Source organism: Chiloscyllium plagiosum, unplaced genomic scaffold, assembly GCF_037043375.1.
Source record: "Chiloscyllium plagiosum isolate Xiang-an unplaced genomic scaffold, Cpla_swu_hap1 HiC_scaffold_19, whole genome shotgun sequence".
NCBI lineage: Eukaryota > Metazoa > Chordata > Chondrichthyes > Orectolobiformes > Hemiscylliidae > Chiloscyllium > Chiloscyllium plagiosum.
Window position 1 is genome coordinate 74,175,378 of NW_028270157.1, and position 13,775 is coordinate 74,189,152.

The 13,775-nt window shown below is 42.2% G+C and overlaps 1 protein-coding gene across 2 annotated transcripts in view; it reads left to right on the plus strand.

Moving 5' to 3' along the window:
- Window positions 1-13,775, plus strand: part of wdr91 (WD repeat domain 91) — a 129,344-nt gene that overhangs the window by 35,685 nt on the left and 79,884 nt on the right. The gene's annotated exons all lie outside the window — the stretch shown is intronic.

Genomic DNA, 13,775 nt, shown 5'->3' on the forward strand with positions numbered 1-13,775 from the left:
CCAGTGACAGTGAATGAATAGCAATATATTTCCCAGTCAGGATGGTGTGTGACTTCGAGGGGAACTTGCAGGCTGTGATTTTTCCCTGGCATCTTGTTCTTCTAGATGGAAGTGGTCATCGGTATTGAAGTTTTATCTAAGGATATTAGGTGACTTTCTGCAGTGGATATTGTAGATAATACGCACTACTGAGTATTGGTGATGGGCGGAGTTACTTTTTAAAATATGTTTGATGAAATGTTGAAACTCAGTTAACTTTCTGCATCTAAAACTCTATATAACGAAATGTATGAAGGCCAACATACCACTTGCTGCCTTCACCACCTGTGTGTTTACTTTTAGCCATTGTTGTACAAGGATACCAATGTCTCTTTGCAGCTCCCCTTTCCCAATTTATTGTGTATCAGATATTCTGCCTCCTGTTTTTGCTACCAAACTGGATAATCTCTCATTTATCCACATTATGCTTGACCTGCCGTACATTTGTGCACTCGGTCAACTTGTCTAAATTTTACTGAAGCATCTTTGCCTCGTCTTTTTGTTTCGCCCTTCCACCCAGCTTTGTGTCATCTGAATCATTAATATATAATATGAGTAGCTGAGATCCAACCATTGATTTCTGTGTTACCCAACTAGTCACTGCCTGCCAGTTGGGGAGGGAAAAAGCACTTTGTTTCCTGCCTGCAAACCATAAAACACAGGAGCAGAACTAGGCCATTTGATCCATCAAGTCTGTTCCGCCATTCAATGAGATCATGACTGGTCTCAATTCTCAGGTCCCTTTCCTGCCTTTTTCCATTCTCGTGATTCCCTTACTGGTCTCTTCCAGCTTTGAATATACTTAATAACCTAGTCTCAACAACTCTCTGCAGTCACGAATTCAAGAGAAGAATTTCTGTTTTGTTATCTTAAATGTACAGCCCTTCTTCTGGGATTATGCCCTCTTGTCCTAGATTCTCCCACAAGGTTACATAACCTTTCCAAATCTACCCTGTCGAATCCCTTAAGAATTTTTTATGCTTAGTCAGGTTACATTGAGTGCAGGGCCATTTTACTTGATCTGTCTCATGAGACAATCCCTCTACACCTGGTATCAGCCTTGTAAAACTGTATTGTTCCAGTGCCAATACATATTTCCTTTGATAAGACATCCAAACTGGTCACATTATTTAGCTGAGGTCTGACTGGTCTCTGGTATAATTTTAGCAAAACCTCTCTAATTTTATACTGAATTCCCTTTGAAATAAATGCCACTGTTCCGTTTGCCTTTCCTGTTGCCTGCTGAACTTAGATGCTGGCTTTTTGTGATTCATGGATGAGTACTCCCAAACTCCTCTGTTCTGTAGTCTTTCTCATTTTAAATAATATTCAGCTCCCCTATTCTTCACTCTATAATGCATAAACTCACATGCCTCTGTATTATATTCCATCTGCCAAGTTTTTGCCCACTCATTTAACCTGTCTGTATGCTTCATAGACTTAATGTTTACTTTCTTCATATGAGTCATTAATATACAGTGTAAATAATTGTGGCCCTAGCACTGACCCCTCTTGTCTAACTAGTTACAATTTGTCATCCTGAAAATATCTCTATTCTAACTCTGTCTTCTATTAGTTAGCCCTATTCTCTATCTGTGCTAAATACTGCTTCCAACTTAACTTATTAAGTAGCCTGATGTATGGTACTTGTATTAAGCGATTTCTGAAAATCCATTCTTTGTCATTCTTTGTTCGGTATGCTATCCCCTTCATGAAGCCATGCTGACCTAGCTTAATCGTATTATGTTTTCCAAATGTTCTGTTATTTGCACCTTTTATAATGGGCTGTAATATTTTCTCAGCAGATATTAAGCTAGCTGACCACAATCCCATGCATGTGATTGCATTAATTTTGCATGCTAATCTCTAATTCAGGACCTTTCGCCTTCTGAAAATACACGTAAACCATATCAGCTGGCTCTTTCTTATTAACTCTGCTAGTTACATCCTCAAAAACCTCCATGAGATTTATCAAGTATGGTTTCTCTTTTCTAAATCCTCCAATACCCTAAACCAGTGATGCCTAGTAAAAGACTCCAACTATCCACACTATGTGTCTCAAAAGTTTACATACTTCTATTGCTCACCCTCCGTCTCTGATGCTTGTGCAAAGCCAATCCACATTTGTCCAATATCTCCTTATACCTGGTTCACTCCAGTCCAGGCAGTATCCTGGTAAACCACTTTTGCAGTCTCTCCAAAGCCTCCATATCTTTTCTGTAGGTTGACACCCATCACAGCATCCACTTTTTCGAGAAACATTTTCTTAACTACTTTGGGATGCAGATTATCAGGCCCTGCTGGGGATTTATAGGCTTTTAATCAGATCAATTTTCCCAACACCATTTCCCGACTAGTACTGATTTCCTTCCGTTCCCCTCTCTTCCCCCAGATCATGTGTTCCCCAGCTTTTTTGGACAATGTGTCCTCCTTTGTTAAGACAGAAAAAAAATGTGTATTTTGGTTTCACCCATCATAACTTCACCCATTTCTGATTTAAGAGACCTACATTTGTCTTCTCTAATCTTTGTCTTTCACATACCTATAGAAGCTTTTAAAATCAGTTTGTATGTTCCCTGAAAGATTACTCTTATATTCTGATTTTTAACTCTTAATCAATCCCTTTGTGCTCCTTTGTTGAAATCTAAGCTACTCCCAGTCCTCAGGTTTGGTGCTTCTCTGGCCAATTTGAATGCCATCTTCCATAAATCTAATGCTATCCCTGATTTTGTTTAGTAGTTGTCATCTTTCCTGTTTTAATTTAGTGTCAGTCAGGACTGAACAACTGTTGCAGTTCCTCTATATATTCAAAAGTTTGTCATTGTCTGGGAACCCACATCCCTTGAAGTAACATTCACTATATATCATAGCCAGCTCATGCCTCATACTGTCATAGATTCATTTATTTAGATTCAGGACCCTAGTCTCCGAATCAACCATGTCACTCTCCATCTTAGTGACTTCTATTATGTTATGATCATTCTATCCCCAGCACAGCTAGATTGCCAATTATTACTTTGTCATTACACAATATGCAGTGGAAGATTGAAAAACCAACGAGAGAAAAACAATGTGTTGATGCAGAAACCATCCCAAAGACACTCCAGGAATTCTTCCTCCAGGGTATTGAGATTGGCTATAATGCAACAAGGGGTGCATCGGGTTCCAAGAGATTATATGAATAGATTAGATTCGGACAGTGCCCAACAAGTCCACACTGACCCTCTGAAGAGTAACCCTCTGAAGAGTAGCTCACCCAGACCCATTTCCCTCTAACTAACGCATCTAATCTATGGGCAGTTTAGCATGGCCTATTCACCTGACCTGCACATCTTTGGACTGTGGGAGAAAACCGGAGCACCCGGAGGAAACCCATGCAGACACGAGGAGAATGTGCAAACTCCACACAGACAGTTGCCCAAGGCTGGAATTGAACCCGGGACCCTGGTGCTGTGAAGCAGCAGTGCTAACCACTGAGCCACCGTGCCGCCCTAATTGTGATCAATTGTGTCCGTGGATTCTCTAGTCTGAGGTACAGACAGACGTTTCTGTGGCCAGCAGTGAAAAATCAGAATGGTGTGTTGCTTCCCTGATGCCAGGATCAAGGATGTCTCCGAGAGGGTACAGAATGTTCTCACTGGGGAGAGGGGCCAGCAGGAGGTCATTGTCCACATAGGAACCAATGACATTGGAAGAGAAAAGGTTGAGATTCTGAAGGGAGATTACAGAGAGTTAGGCAGGAATTTAAAAAGGAGGTCCTCGAGAGTAGTAATATCTGGATTACTCCCAGTGCTACGAGCTAGTGAGGGCAGGAATAGGAGGATAGAGCAGATGAATGCATGGCTGAGGAGCTGGTGTATGGGAGAAGGATTCACATTTTTGGATAATTGGAATCTTTTTTGGGGTAGAAGTGATCTGTACAAGAAGGACGGATTGCACCTAAATTGGAAGGGGACTAATATACTGGCAGGGAGATTTGCTCAAGCTGCTCAGGAGGATTTAAACTAGTAAGGTGGGGGGGGGGGGGGGGGGGGTGTGGGGCCCAGGGAGATAGTGAGGAAAGAGATCAATCTGAGACTGCTACAGTTAAGAACAGAAGCGAGTCAAACAGTCATAGCAGGCAGGGACAAGGTAGGACTAATAAATTAAACTGCATTTATTTCAATGCAAGGGGCCCAACAGGGAAGGCAGATGAACCCAGGGCATGGTTAGGAACATGGGACTGGGATATCATAGCAATTACAGAAACATGGCTCAGAGATGGGCAGGACTGGCAGCTTAATGTTACAGGATACAAATGCTACAGGAAGGATAGAAGGGGAGGCAGGAGAGGAGGGGGAGTGGCATTTTTGATAAGAGATAGCATTACAGCTGTGCTGAGGGAGGATATTCCTGGAAATACATCCAGGGAAATTATTTGGGTGGAACTGAGAAATAAGAAAGGGTTGATAACCTATCTGGGATTGTATTATAGACTCCCTAATAGTCAGAGGGAAATTGAGAAACAAACTTGTAAGGAGATCTCAGCTATCTGTAAGAATAATAGGGTGGTTATGGTAGGGGATTTTAACTTTCCAAACATCGACTGGGACTGCCATAGTGTTAAGGGTTTAGATGGAAAGGAATTTGTTAAGTGTATACAAGACAATTTTCTGATTCAGTATGTGGATATACCTACTAGAGAAGGTGCAAAACTTGACCTACTCTTGGGAAATAAGGCAGGGCAAATGACTGAGGTGTCAGTGGGGGAGCACTTTGGGGCCAATGACCATAATTCTATTAGATTTAAAATAATGATGAAAAAGGACAGACCAGATCTAAAAGTTGAAGTTCTAAATTGGAGAAAGGCCAATTTTGATGTATTAGAAAGCTTATTTTGAAAGCTGATTGGGGGCAGATGTTCGCAGGTAAAGGGACGGCTGGAAAATGGGAAGCCTTCAGAAATGAGGTAACGAGAATCCAGAGACAGTATATTCCTGTCAGGGTGAAAGGATATTCCTGTCAGGATGAAAGGAAAGGCTGGTAGGTATAGGGAATGCTGGATGACTAAAGAAATTGAGGGTTTGGTTAAGAAAAAGAAGGAAGCATATGTCAAGTATAGACAGGATCGATCGAGTGAATCCTTAAAAGAGAATAAGGGAAGTAGGAGTATACTTAAGAGTGAAATCAGGAGGGCAAAAAGGGGACATGAGATAGCTTTAGCAAATAGAACTAAGGAGAATCCAAAGGGTTTTTACAAATATATTAAGGGAAAGGTGGCTCAGTGATTAGCACTGCTGCCTCACAGCGCCAGAGACCCGGGTTCAATTCCCGCCTCAGGCGACTGCCTGTGTGGAGTTTGCACATTCTCCCCATGTCTGCGTGGGTTTCCTCTGGATGGTCCAGTTTCCTCCCACAGTCCAAAGATGTGCAGGTCAAGTGAATTGGCCATGCTAAATTGCCCATAGTGTTAGGTGAAGGGGTAAATGTAGGGGTTTGGGTGGGTGCGCTTCGGCGGGTCGGTGTGGACTGGTTGGGCCGAAGGGCCTGTTTCCATGCTGTAAGTAATCTAATCTAAAAAAAAGGGTAACTAGGGAGAGATTAGGGGCCCTCAAAGATCAGCAAGGCAGCCTTTGTGTGGAGCCGCAGAAAATGGGGGAGATACTAAATGAGTATTTTGCATCAGTATTTACTGTGGAAAAGGACATGGAAGATATAGACTGTAGGGAAATAGATGGTGACATCTTGCAAAATGTCCAAATAACAGAGGAGGAAGTGCTTGATGTCTTGAAACGGGTAAAGGTGGATAAATCCCCAGGACCTGATCAGATGTACCCTAGAGCTCTGTGGGAAGCTAGAGAAGTGATTGCTGGGCCTCTTGCTGAGATATTTGTGTCATCGATAGTCACAGGTGAGGTGCTGGAAGACTGGAGGTTGGCTAATGTGGTGCCACTGTTTAAGAAGGGTGGTAAGGACAAGCCAGGGAACTATAGACCAATGAGCCTGACTTCGGTGGTGAGCAAGTTGTTGAAGGGAATACTGAGGGACAGGGTGTACATGTATTTGGAAAGGCAAGGACTGATTAGGCATGGTCAACATGGCTTTGTGCGTGGGAAATCATGTCTCACAAACTTGATTGGGTTTTTTGAGGAAGTAACAAAAAGGATTGATGAGGGCAGAGCGGTAGATATAATCTATATGGACTTCAGTAAGGCATTCGACAAGGCTCCCCATGGGAGACTGATTAGCAAGGTTAGATCTCATGGAATACAGGGAGAACTAGCCATTTGGATACAGAACTGGCACAAAGGTAGAAGACAGAGGGCGGTGGTGGAGGGTTGTTTTTCAGACTGGAGGCCTGTGACCAGTGGAATCGGTGCTGGGCCCTCTACTTTTTGTCATTTACATAAATGATTTGGATGCGAGCATAAGAGGTATAGTTAGTAAGTTTGCAGATGACACCAAAAGTGGAGATATAGTGGACAGCGAAGATGGTTACCTCATATTACAACAGGATCTTGACCAGATGGGCCAATGGGCTGAGAAGTGGCACATGGAGTTTAATTCAGATAAATGAGAGGTGCTGCATTTTGGGAAAGCAAATCTTAGCAGGACTTATACACTTAATGATAAGGTCCTAGTGAGTGTTGCTGAACAAGAGACCTTGGAGTGCAGGTTCATAGCTCCTTGAAAGTGGAGTCGCAGGTAGATAGGATAGTGAAGAAGATGTTTGGTATGCTTTCCTTTATTGGTCAGAGCATTGAGTACAGGAGTTGGGAGGTCATGTTGTGGCTGTACAGGACATTGGTTAGGCCACTGTTGGAATATTGTGTGCAATTCTGGTCTCCTTCCTATTGGAAAGATGTTGTGAAACTTGAAAGGGTTCAGAAAAGATTTACAAGGATGTTTCCAGGGTTGGAGGATTTGAGCTATAGGGAGCAGCTGAACAGGCTGGGGCTGTTTTCCCTGGAGCATCGGAGGCTGAGGGGTGACCTTATAGAGGTTTACAAAATTATGAGGGCCATGGATAGGATAAATAGGCAAAGTCTTTCCCTGGGGTCGGGGAGTCCAGAACTAGAGGGCATAGATTAGATTACTTACAGTGTGGAAACAGGCCCTTCGGCCCAACAAGTCCACACCGACCCGCCGAAGCGTAACCAACCCAGACCCATTCTCCTACATTTATCCCTTCACCTAACACTACGGGCAATTTAGCGTGGCCAATTCACCTAACCTGCACATTTTTGGATTGTGGGAGGAAACCGGACCACACGGAGGAAACCCACGCAGACACGGGGAGAATGTGCAAACTCCACACAGTCAGTCGCCTGAGGCGGGAAGGTTTAGGATGAAAGGGGAAAGATATAAAAGAGACCTACAGGGCAACTTTTTCACACAGAGGGTGATGCGTGTATGGAATGATCTGCCAGAGGAAGTGGTGGAGGCTGGTATAGTTGCAACATTTAAGAGACATTTGGATGGGTATATGAATAGGAAAGGTTTGGAGGGGTATGGGTTGGGTGTTGGCAGATAGGACTAGATTGGGTCGGGATATCTGGTCGGCATGGACGGGTTGAACTGAATAGTCTGTTTCCATGTTGTACATCTCTATGACTCTATTATTCCTGATTTGGTTTGCCCAATTCAAATGCAGATTCAAGTCACGCAAGATTATAGCTGTAACTTTATTGCTTCAATCTCTAATTTCCTGCTTGCCACATTACCACTACAATTTTCTACTACTTGGTGTTTCTAAGCTCAATCCATAGAACATAGAATATAGAAAAATACAGCGCAGTACAAACCCACCTAACCTACACGAGCCCACTATCCTCCATATGCCTATCCAATGCCCGTTTAAATGCCCATAAAGAGGGAGAGTCCACCACTGCTACTGGCAGGGCATTCCATAAACTCTCGACTCGCTGAGTAAAGAATCTACCCCTAACATCTGTCCTGTACCTACCACTCCTTCATTTAAAGCTATGCCCCCTCGTAATAGCTGACTCCATACGTGGAAAAAGGTTCTCATGGTCTAAATTCATGGTGTAAATTCAACTTCACCGGAGCTTGTATACTTCCTCCCAAAAATGCTTTTTTCCTTTTTTTGCCAACAATGCCATCTCCTCCTTTTCCTTTTAGTCTGTCATTCTTAAAAACTGAATACCCTTGGCCACCTGCCGCCACATTTTGTAATCCCAACTTTATCCCAGCATTTTATCTTTCTTTGTGCAACTAATTGATCTACTTTATTGTGAGTGCTCTGCATATTGAGGCCAATTCTTCCATCCCTTTAGATTACTTTGGCCTGAGGCCTTGCTTGACTTGTTTCCCTCTTGTGTCACTTTATATAGGACCCAATTCCCGTGCTATTTTTATTTTAAAACTTCCCTAATTGCACTTAATTTTCTGCCCTGGTGCAACCTGGCAGCATGGTGGCTAGTTATTAGCACTGCTATCGCACAGCGCTAGGGACCCGGGTTTGATTCCGACTGTCTGTGGAGTTTGCACATTCTCCCTACGTCTGGATGGGTCACCTCTCGGTGCTCCAGTTTCCTCCCACTCCAAAGATGTGCAGGTTAGGTGAATTAGTCATTCTGAATTGCCCAACATGGTCAGGGATGTGTAGGTTAGGGGGTGAATGTTGAGTAATATGGTAAGGCAGTGGGTCTGGGTGGGTCAGTGGTTCAGAGGGTCAGTGTTGACTTGTTGGGCTGAAGAGCCTATTTCCACACTGTAGGGATTCTATGATTCTACGAACCCATCCGACTTGTACTGGCTCCACCAATCCCGGACCTGGTCCCAATATCTCTGTTTGGCTTGTCAGAGGTTGGGTGTGTTGTCCCAGTCGAAGTGGTGTCCTTCCTTATCTGTATGTAAAGATATTAGTGAGAGAGGGTAATGTCCTTTTGTGGCTAGTTGATGTTGATGTATCCTGGTGACTAATTTTCTGCCCGTTTGTCCAATATAGTGTTTGTTTCAGTCCTTGCATGGTATTTTGTAAATGACATTAGTTTTGCCTGTTGTCTGTATCGGGTTTTTCAAGTTCATTAACTGCTGTTTTAGTATGCTTGATTTGAAAATGACCTATACGGTGTATTCAAAAAGAACGGGTACACAATGAACACAGTCCGCAGATTTCTCAGCAACAAACCCAATCAAGTAGACAAAACGCGTCCAGAAACCCTAGCCACTCTCCCCTACATCAAAGACATCTCAGAAATGACTGCCAGACTACTCAGACCCCTTGGCATCATGGTAGCCCACAAACTCACCAACATACTAAAACAGCAGCTAATGAACTTGAAATACCCTATACAGACAACGAGCAAAACCAATGTCATTTACAAAATACTGTTCAAGGACTGAAACAAACACTATATTGGACAAACGGGCAGAAAGTTAGCCACCAGGATACATGAACATCAACTAGCCGCAGAAACCCTTTCTCACTAATATCCTTACATACAGATAAAGAAGGACACCACTTCGGCTGGGACAACACATTCATCCTTGGACAAATCAAACAGAGACACGCACGAGAATTCCTAGAAGCATGGCATTCCAACCAGAACTCTATCAACAAACGTATTGACTTGGACCTGATTTACTACCCCCTGAGAGAAAACAAAACAGGAAATGACATCACCAACCCAAATATATAAATAGAAAGTAGGAATCATCAGCCATGCTTCATCCAGAGGCTCAGTGAAGATGTTACCTAGTATAGTGACGAAATGTCTGAACATGAACCTTCCAGCTCAGCGAGCAAACCTACATCCATATTTCCTATTATTAATTTTGCATTCTTGTCCTCTTCAGCTACTTGGCAAACTTCAGCTACTCTCTTCTCTGCACACTGTGGAAGCTCTTGCTGTCTGCTGCTCACAATTTATTTTTTCCTGTTATTTTTTAGTCATTTTTTTTTGCATGTTTTTTCAATTATCTCAAATCTTCTGGCCTACATGTCACCTTCACGACATTTTTTCTTTCTCTATTTTCATTTCTATCTTTTCTCCCTGGTTTATTCAGCCCTGACAATTCACCCCCTTAGTATTTTTCTCAATTAATTGTTTTATTGATAATTATGAAATATTCCCTAAAATGTTTATCTGCTTGTCAACTGTTTTATCTTTTACTGTTCTTTCTCAATTCATTTTTAGCCAATTGTATCTTCATTTCCTTTATTTATAACATGAACTTTGCATCCAAGTTTCTTGCCCTCAAATTGTTTGTGATATTATATCACATTACTTTCAAGCAAACATGTAGGTAAGTCTCTGAGATACAAAAAAAAAGAGTGGATTTTAATGGTTGTTCTAGTGTGAAAGGAATTGAGGGAGAAGATTTCTCAAGGTACATTTAGGACAATCTTTTTGGCCAAAATGTAGCAAGACCAACAAGAGAAGGCAGAGCTCTGAGCTTCATTTTAGAAAATGAAGGTGAAGAACATGGCACAGCTTTTGGGGAAGCATGGTGGCTCAGTAATTAGCGCTGCTGTCTTACAGCACCAGGTAACTGGGTTTGATTTCACCCTTGGGCAACTGTCTATGTGGAATTTGCACATTCTCCCTATGTCTGCATTGGTTTCCTCCTACAGTCCAAACATGTGTAGGTTAGGTGGATTGACCATAGGAAATGCAAGGTTGCAGGGATAGGGTGTGGGGGTGTGGGGAGGTGGGAGGATCTGGATGCCCTTTGGAGGGTCACTGTGGACAGAATGGGCCAAGTGGCCTCTTTCTTTCTTAAAAAAAATAGGTTGCAGTGATTGTAATTCAGTTATTTTTAACATAGAACAACATTACAGTGCAGTACAGGCCCTTCGGCCCTCGATGTTGCGCCAACCTGTAAAACCAACTCTATTCCATTTTCATCCATATTTTTATCCAATGACCATTTAAATGCCCTTAAGCTTGGCAAGTCTACTACTGTTGCAGGCATTGCATTCCACGCCCCTACTACTCTGAGTAAAGAAACTACCTCTGACATCTGTCCTATATCTATTACCCCTCAATTTAAATCTATGTCCTCTTATGCTAGCTATCACCATCTGAGGAAAAAGGCTCTCACTGTCCACCCTATCTAATCCTCTGATCATCTTGTATGTCTCAATTAAGTCACCTCTGTAATGAAAACAGCCTCAGTTCCCTCAGCCTTTCCTCAAAGACCTTCCCTTCATCCCAGACAACATCCTAGCAAACCTCCTCTGAACCCTTTCCAGAGCTTCCACATCCTTCCTATAATGCAGTGACCAGAACTGTATGCAGTATTCCAAGTGCAGCCACACCAGAGTTTTGTACAGCTGCAGCGTGACCTCATGGCTCCGAAACTCAATCCCTCTACCAATAAAAACTAACACATCATGCGTCGTCTTAAAAATCTGGGTGAAAGTGAGGACTGTAGATGCTGGAGATCAAAGTCGAGCGTGTAGTGTTGGAAAAGCACAGCAGGATCCTGATGAAGGGCTTATGCCTGAAACGTCAATTTTCCTGTTCCTCGGATGCTGCCTGATCTGCTATACTTTTCCAGCACTACACTCTCGACTATCAACCTGGGTGGCAACTTTCAGGGATCTATGTACACCGAGATCTCTCTGCTCACCCACACTGCCAAGAATTTTGCCATTAACCCTGTACTATTTATTCCCATTGCTCCTTCCAACACCCCTCAGTTCAGCTCTGCAGCTTATCTATGTCCCTCTGTAACCTGCAACATCCTTTAGCACTATCCACAACTCCACCGACCTTAGTGTCATCCACAAATTTAGTAATGCATCCTTCTACACCCTTATCTAGATCACTTATAAAAATGACAAACAGCAGTGGCCCCAAAACGGATCCTTAGCTGTACGCTACTAGTAAATGAACTCTTGGATGAACATTTCCCATCAACCACCATTGTCTTCTTTCAGCTCGCCAACTTCTGATCCAAACCACTAAATCACCCTCAATTTCATGCCTCTGTATTTTGTGCAGTAGCCTACCATGGGAAACTTTATCAAACGCCTTACTGAAATAATTATAATCATAGCAAAGCGCACAGATTAAACCAGTAAAAGTTCAAAATTAAGGCAAAGCCAATTAATTAAGTTGATGAGTGATTTAGTAAAAATGCTAGTGGAAGCTAAGTCTGTGTCAGAGCAATGGGAAGCACTTGAAGGGAGAATCAAAAAATTTGGAGTTAACATGAAGAGAAAAGGTAGAAAGGTCAAATCTAGTATTCTGAGTGTGAAGGAGAATGAAAGTTAAATTAGGCAAAAGAGGCAAGCTAATGATTGAGAAAACTGAAAGGAGTATAGAAACTGCAGGGGTGAAATCGAAAAGGGAAATTTTTAAAAAAGGCATGGAAGAACATTGGCAAGTAAAAGCAAAGATAACACAAAGATGTTCAGAGTAAGAGAATAACTAAGAAATGAGTGGGGCCCATTAAAGACCAAAAACAAGTCACTTATTTAGAGCCAGATGATGTGGGTATGCTCCTTCATAAATAATTTGCATTCCTCTTCACAGAAGAGAGGATGATATGGATATTGTAGTTAAGGATGCAATAAATGTAGAGAGGAAGTATTAGTGTATTTAGCAACCTTGAAAATAGATAAATCACCTCGCTTGGTGAAATGTACTCCAGACTATTAAAAGAAGCAAGGGAGGAAGTAGTGGAATGTCTGGCCATCATTTTCCAGTTGTTGCTGATACAGGTACAACGTCAATGGAGTTGAGGACTGTTAATGTACCTTTGTTCAAAGAGGGCTCGAGGGCTAAACAAAATTATTCATTGGCAGGCAATCAGTCTAACCTCAGCAATGGACAAATTATTGGTGCCAATTCCGTGAAACAGAATAACTGTCAGTTTTAAATACACGGATTAAGGAGGTCCAGTATAGATTTGTTATGGGATAAAGTTGTCTGACTAATTTGATTGAATTTTTTTTGATGAAATAGTAGAAAATTGATGATGTCTATATGTATCTTCGTAAAGTTTCATCAAAGTTCCACGTGGCAGACTGTTTTTAAAATGTATCCATGGGATCCAGTGGGATGCAGTAGGCTGGATACAATGTTGGACCATATTACTGCAGAATGCTGGAGATCTTCGGGTTAGACAGCATCCATGGAGAGACAGCAAGCTAATATTTTGAGTCTACGTGACAAGCTGGATACAATATTGGCTCAGTGGCAGGAAATAAGGAACAATGGATGATGGGTATTTTTCTGACTGAAAGGCTGTTTACATTGGACTTCCACAGGGCTCAGAACCTGGTCCTTGTTTTTGTGTTCTATCTCAATAATTTTGGTGCAAATGTAAGGCACGTCATCAAAGAGTTTGCTTATGACACAAAAATGGGCAAGATGGTTGATAGTAAGGCGGATTGGTGTAGATTGCGAAAAGCTATTTTAGTGAACTGGTCAGGTACGCAGAAAACTGAAAGAACTGAATTTCGCCTCGAGAAACATGAGGTGATGCAAGGGAATGCATTTTAAATTGGAGGATACTGAGAGTGTGCAGTGGAAGTGAGGACTTTGCAGTGAATGTCAACAGATACCCTGGAGGTAGCAGAATAGGTCAATATGATGATTAAAGTGGCAGAAGGGCTCCTTTAGTAGCCATGGAACTGAATATAAGAGCTGGGACTGAATAATTCATTAGGCCACAACTTGAATATCTGTGCAATCTGGTCACATCGTTACAAAAAGGATGTAACTACAGGAATGAGGACATTTACAAGGATGTTGCCAGGACTGGAAACGTGTAAATAA